The sequence below is a fragment of the Acromyrmex echinatior genome, chromosome 11 (assembly GCF_024713525.1).
Source record: "Acromyrmex echinatior isolate Ae372 chromosome 11, ASM2471352v2, whole genome shotgun sequence".
NCBI lineage: Eukaryota > Metazoa > Arthropoda > Insecta > Hymenoptera > Formicidae > Acromyrmex > Acromyrmex echinatior.
The window spans coordinates 458,028-464,544 of NC_141862.1; positions in this window are offsets into that span (position 1 = coordinate 458,028).

Sequence of the window (6,517 nt, forward strand, 5' to 3'; positions counted from 1 at the left end):
ATAGCGTTGTCGAATTACAAAGATTCCTAGGTCTTGTAAAGGATTCTGTACGAATCTTATGAAAATTTAATTTCGGTCGAATTGGCTGAAAATTTGTGTCGTAGATTTTGTCGCCCTGATAAAAAGTCTCCACAGGCACGACCCCCCGTAATGGACAGTTTGACCTCTATGAGGTATCAATTTCAAAATGGACTAATACCACAATATGTTATTTTCAACGAGTACGTTTTCAACGAGTGCATTCCTACGTCATTATTTGCACTTTCTATGTATATTTTTAAGTAAAAAAAAATGATAAGGATAATATTGACTTGATTGCTTCTTATAAATCGGAGATGCTTGATTATTGCAATCCTTCTATTAATCCCTTCTCACAAATGAACGATGTTTGACCCAAAACATTAAGTCTTATACAAGATGGATCCTTTTTCTAAAATACGTAACTCTTGACATATTGATATGTTATAATTATTGCTTATTCAAGTTTTATCCACGATTTCCATAGCAGATCTACTTGCTTCTCTTTGTCTGTTTATAGCAATTTCTTGTTTTACAGCATTATCTTCATCAATCAGTTTTACTATAACACGAGGTATTAAGGCATTATTGCATATAAAATGCGTGGAATTAGATTTCTTCAGACCATGATGAAAGAAGACAACCTCAAGAAGAAAATAAAAAAACCTCGTATTATACAAGATTTAATAGAAAAATAAATCTTTATCTCTTATTAAAATATATGATTTTTTTACAAGAAAGAAATATTTAACTGATAAGAACTGATAATAAGAAATGATGATAAGACTAATATGAGTATAGTTGTGAAAACAACTGATCGGTGCGTTGATCCCCTTAGTCTATTACAGTCAATCCACCAATGAAGCGGAAAGTTCATTTTTTCGAGCTGGAGATGCTGGCCATATCGTAAAGGACAAGGAATGTTTCCATTTTTACTTGGCGGGAATACCATTTAAAGTCAGATTGTAATGCATTGGTTCACGCTATAAATAAGGCAAATATTAATCCGCGCGTAGCTTGTTTGATTTTATAATTGCAAAATTATACGTTTATCACTGAACAGAGTGGACAAAAAATGACTCATGTGGACGCGTTAAGCAGAATAGCGTCTACCGCGATAATGCTTCTCGAGAAGGAGCTTCAGCTCAGGCAATTAGCCCCGAATATTAAATCAATCGCTCAGCAATTAGAAAAAATAACGATAATAAATATGATCTTATTGATGGGCTAGTTTTCAGAAAAGAGTCTGATCAAGTTAAGTTTGTAGTTCCAGACAGTTCATAAAGTTTTACATATCTATCATAACGAATGCGCATTGTGATACAGAGAAAATCTTTCAGAATGTTAACGCTAATTATTGGTTTCCGTTTATAACAACATAATAAACAATTTTAGGTTTAAAAAAATTTTATGTTTACAAACAACATAATAAATAATTTTTTATTACAAATAAATAATTTTATGATTTATTAGTACATTTATTACACATGATTGATGGGACAATTAGGGAAATCATGAAAGTTGTGGAAGAGGATATATGCTGTAAATTTTAATCATAAAAAAAAACACCACTTGAATGACTGTAAATTGAATAGATTACAAAGGCCATTTAGGTATGTTGGATCATTATGCCCTCTAAAATTACGTATCTGAACTATTTCAATTTCGTCACAGCTTTTCTGGGCAAAAATGCGTGAGTGGGATCACCTATTATTCTTACACCGTGTTTAAGATGGTTTTGAAATAAGAACTGACTATGATTTAGTTTACATCATGCATTTGGTACGGGTAATAACTTTCTATTGAATGATCCTAATTTCGGCATACACAATGCGCCAAATATGTTCTCGGACACGAATTTTGGTCGAGGTAGAAATTTACCAATTACTGGTGCATATTATCTTGAAGTTTTAAAGCGATTGATGGGCAGAATTCATCGTATTCGTCCCGAATATCGTGATCCAGAAGATTGGTCTTTGTTGCATGATAATGCACCGAGTCACTTCATTGATTGTCCATCAATGTTTGGCTCGAAATCGTGTCTCTGTGTTAAACCATCCACCGTATTCATCTGATTTGCCCCCTGCGACTTCTTATTATTCCTAAAATTGAAATTGAAATTGAAAGGACGCTTTTTTGATAACATTCCGACTATCCAATCAGCTTCTACACAGGCAATAGAGGCAATTCCGCAAACTGAGCTAGAACATGCATTTGAATCACTATTGAATCACTGTAACAAGTGTATTGAAGCCAGAGGAGAATATTTTGAATAATAAAACCAAAAAATATGCATATTGTTGTTTCAATTATGATTTTCAGGCCCTGTCCGGGAACATATTTGTCGCATTGTGTATAAAGATACGATATGTATACTTGATTAATCATTTTGATGCATATTGTACTAATTTTGTATATCATTCTTTAAATACAAAAATTACGCTAAAATTAATAGCGTTTACGGCCCGATCGAGTTTGCATCAACTTGAGTTGAAAAATGCTTCGCTATTGGTTGACGTTACACACTCTACCAATAGGAAAGCACAAAACATTATTACATCAATCCAGATTGGAAAACATCATAAAATAATTTAATAGAAAGTTACTAGTTAGTACTAAAGCACTATAATATAGGTATTCGTATCCGCCATTTTTAGTCACTTCCCCACTCTTTAGTCTCTCTTCAGTTTTCTTAATTTAGCGACGGAGTGGGGGGAGAGAGAGAGAGAGAGAGAGAGAGAGAGCAAAGGATTGAAGAAAGGAGCAAGACAGTGAGAAAAGGACTAAAAATGGCGGATGCGAATACTCATATTATAGTACTTTAGTTAGTACGTGTATCAAGTACGATGTAAACTAGGCATATAAATATATGTCCATGGCGTATGTACTATTCCTGAGGATGTGCAATAGAGCTGATATTCATAGTCGGCTCTTATATTTGAAACCGTCTTAAATGCGGTTTTAAGAAGTCACGAACCAATCAGAAGGCCGCATTAGCTACTTAGAACTTAAGACGTTCTTAAAATAAGAACCGATTATGAATACCAGCCTAGGAGAATAAATTGTGGTCAAAATTTGATTGGTTGTTTCTAGTATTGCTTTCGCCAATAGTCCGAATTTAATCGATAAAATCGCGTTTTTATCTTTGGAGTCTTATCTTCTATAATATGCATAACATAAAGTATAGTATGTTAGCGCGCTAACATCGTGTTGTAAACGCATTCTGAATACGGACCATTAAGGTTTTAACGAACTGCTCAAACTGGCCATTTCAACGACAAAAAAGCTCACGTGACGTCTTTTGTCGCAAAACTATTAGAACGACAATTTTATACGTAAAAAAGACGAGAAGCGCTAAATTTAACATTTAAACGACAGATTCAATGTTTTTCGTATTTTTCATGTATCATTTGCGATATTAATACGCTGAATTAAACAGTTATTAGATTATTCTGATTGCATCGAATCCTCTATCAGCAATAAAAAAAAGAATTAGGTTATATATATCGCAATGGTGATCAACACGGTCAATACAGTATGAGTGCTTTCCAATTGTTTAACGCATCTTAACACAAATATACACAGGAATATACAGTGTAACATTGTGCACGATTCAATTGGAACAGAATATGTACGCTGTGCACGGTTGAGATCCATTTCGGGTAGAGTTAGGCCGAATTCACATCTTGAGGGAAAAACGGAAAGCGGAAAAGCTAAAGCCAATCGGAACTCGCAATAGTAGTAGATGGTACATTTCGCTTGTTCTGTCTTTCCGCGACTTCTGATTGGCTTCCGCTTTTCCGCTTTTCGTTTTTCCGTCAAGGTGTGAACCTGACCTTAGATTAAATGTAGCTTTTTCCGCCTATTATTAAACAAAAAAAAAATAGAAGTGCCGGCCACTCAACGTCATTTATATTGGGTCATCTAAAAAGTATCCGCGGTTTTTTGTCACTAGATGTGTGTTGATGGTTATATATCTAGTGACAAAGTATCGCGGATACTTTTTAGATGACCCAATAATTGCCACAGTTAGTAACATATAATTGTCACTAGAAAACACCAGGAGATCGATTCTGTATCTTGAAACGAGGTAAAGATTACAAAAGTAAGCGAATTTACTAGAATACTAATAATTTCATTGGTCAACATCTAATAAATCTGCTTTTGTAATTTTCACCTTGTTTGAAGATGCAGAATCGACCCCCAACTTATACAGTCCTCGACTGAGTACAGGGAGTCGATTCTGTATCTTCAAACAAAGTAAAAATTATAAACAATGTAATTAAAAAGGCATACACCACGAGTGCAAGCTGTTAGCAGCGAAATATTTATATTTTAATAGATTACAATAGAATAAAAATAATACAATATAATAGACATATCAAGCCATCTTCTATTACAAAATTATAATAATATGTGTAACTTAATGTTGAGAATAACATAATGTTGAGAACAAAAAACTTAATTTTGCATAAATTTTATTCATGTTATCATAATGATATAGAACATTTTACACGCTCGATTACAATTATATTTTCGAAGCGCTTGACGCTTAGGTTATTGTTATACAACAATTTTTTTTAATCCATAAAATCATGTCAAATAATTCAGAAGCCAATTGTCGTTTTTTTGTCACAAAAGTTTTTTTGTCACGAACTTATTAAAACACATAATTTCCAGATTCTATTAAATGTGAAATTTATAAATAATGTTAATAGTTCTTCAATTGAAAAAATAAATTTAACTTTGATATATTGGGTCATCTAAAAAGTATTCGCGGTTTTTTGTCACTAGATGTGTGTTGATGGTTATATATCTAGTGACAAAGTACCGCGGATACTTTTTAGACGACCCAATATATAAAAATTATGATGCCTGCGTTAACAATAAATTGAGTTGTGGAATCCAAGACTTGGAAAACATATTCACTGTTCAAGAATCAAAAAGAAAATATCTAACTCTAATCATAAAAGACGGTTTATATACAATTTATGTCCTGCGAGTGGAAAATTCTAGAATTATGTGGAAGAAGTTATGTTTATCAAGGCAAGAATGCTTCTGATAATTTTTCGACCGTTTTGTTATTTATTTCGTTATTTTATTTCTTTATGTAGATCATTTCTGACGTTAGTCTCTTCTGAAAGAATGGTTTTATATCTAATATCTGGATATTATCCCAATTAAATTTGTGACAATATTCAGATTGATGTTGTGAGACAACATTATGAGCGCTATTTAATTTTCTAATGTTAGTTTTATGTTCATTTATTCTAGTTTTAATTTTCTTTTTAGTTTGGCCCACGTAGTGGAGTCACAATCAAGGCAACTTTACTATTTTATATACGACATTACATTGTTCCATTCTTTCTAATCGGTCTTTACCCGATTTAATAATGGAATTTAACGTATTGATCGGTTTGCTATTTTAAAATTATTTTTTTTCCGCAATCATTTTAAATTTCTCCGAGATATCCTTCATATAAGGTATTGTAAAATATTTGTTTATAAAATTCTTATTATAGTCATAATCATCCCTTGTATTATTATATAAATTATTCCGTTTTGATAAAGTATTAATTCTTTTATTGATTGTGGAAAAAATTATGTCCAAGAGGTAATCATTAGACAATAGAATATTAATCATGGATTCAATGTTATCGCTATGGTATTTAGGATGTGACAAAAAGAGAATTCCATCGAGTTGATTGACTGATTATGACCTCTTTTATGTTCTACAGGATAATTTGATTTGTAACCAAGATATCATCCCGAGTTCGTCGGTCTTTTGTAATTGTCAAACTTAATGCATCTATCCTCCACTTTTAGACTCACATCAAGAAAATTAATAAAACCGTCATCATTGTGTTCAGAAGTGAATTTCAGTCTGTTATGATACGAGTTAAGTTTATTTAGAATTCCGTTCATTTGGTTGATCGGAACGGCCAAAATAATATCATCCACATATCTATAATAGATTGTAATGTTGTATATTCATACTAGAAAATATGTTTTTTTCCAGGTCTTGAATTACTATGTCAGCCAAGATAGATGAGAAGGGAAATCCCATGGGCAAAGATCTGTTTGAAAAAATGGTTATCAAATTTGAAATAAAAATTATAAAAGTGAGCGAATTTACTAGAATACTGATTATTTCATTAGTCAACATCTAATAAATTTGCTCGCTTTTGTAATTTTTACTTTGTTGGAAGATATAGAATCGATTCCCAGATGTGTAGTGTTGTGTCGATGACAATTGAAATGTAACTTGGGTCGAATCTATATCTTCAAACAAGGTGAAAATTACAAAAGCGATCAAATTTATTAAGTGTTGGCCAATGAAATAATCAGTATTCTAGTAAATTCGCTCACTTTTATCATTTTCACCTTATTTCAAGATACGATTCTTTTGTGCACGAAAGTGTCTAGGGATATTGCAATTGGAAAGCATCCTGTGTGTCAGCACTGTTAACAATGTTTGAGCGTTTGACGCTTGTAGTTG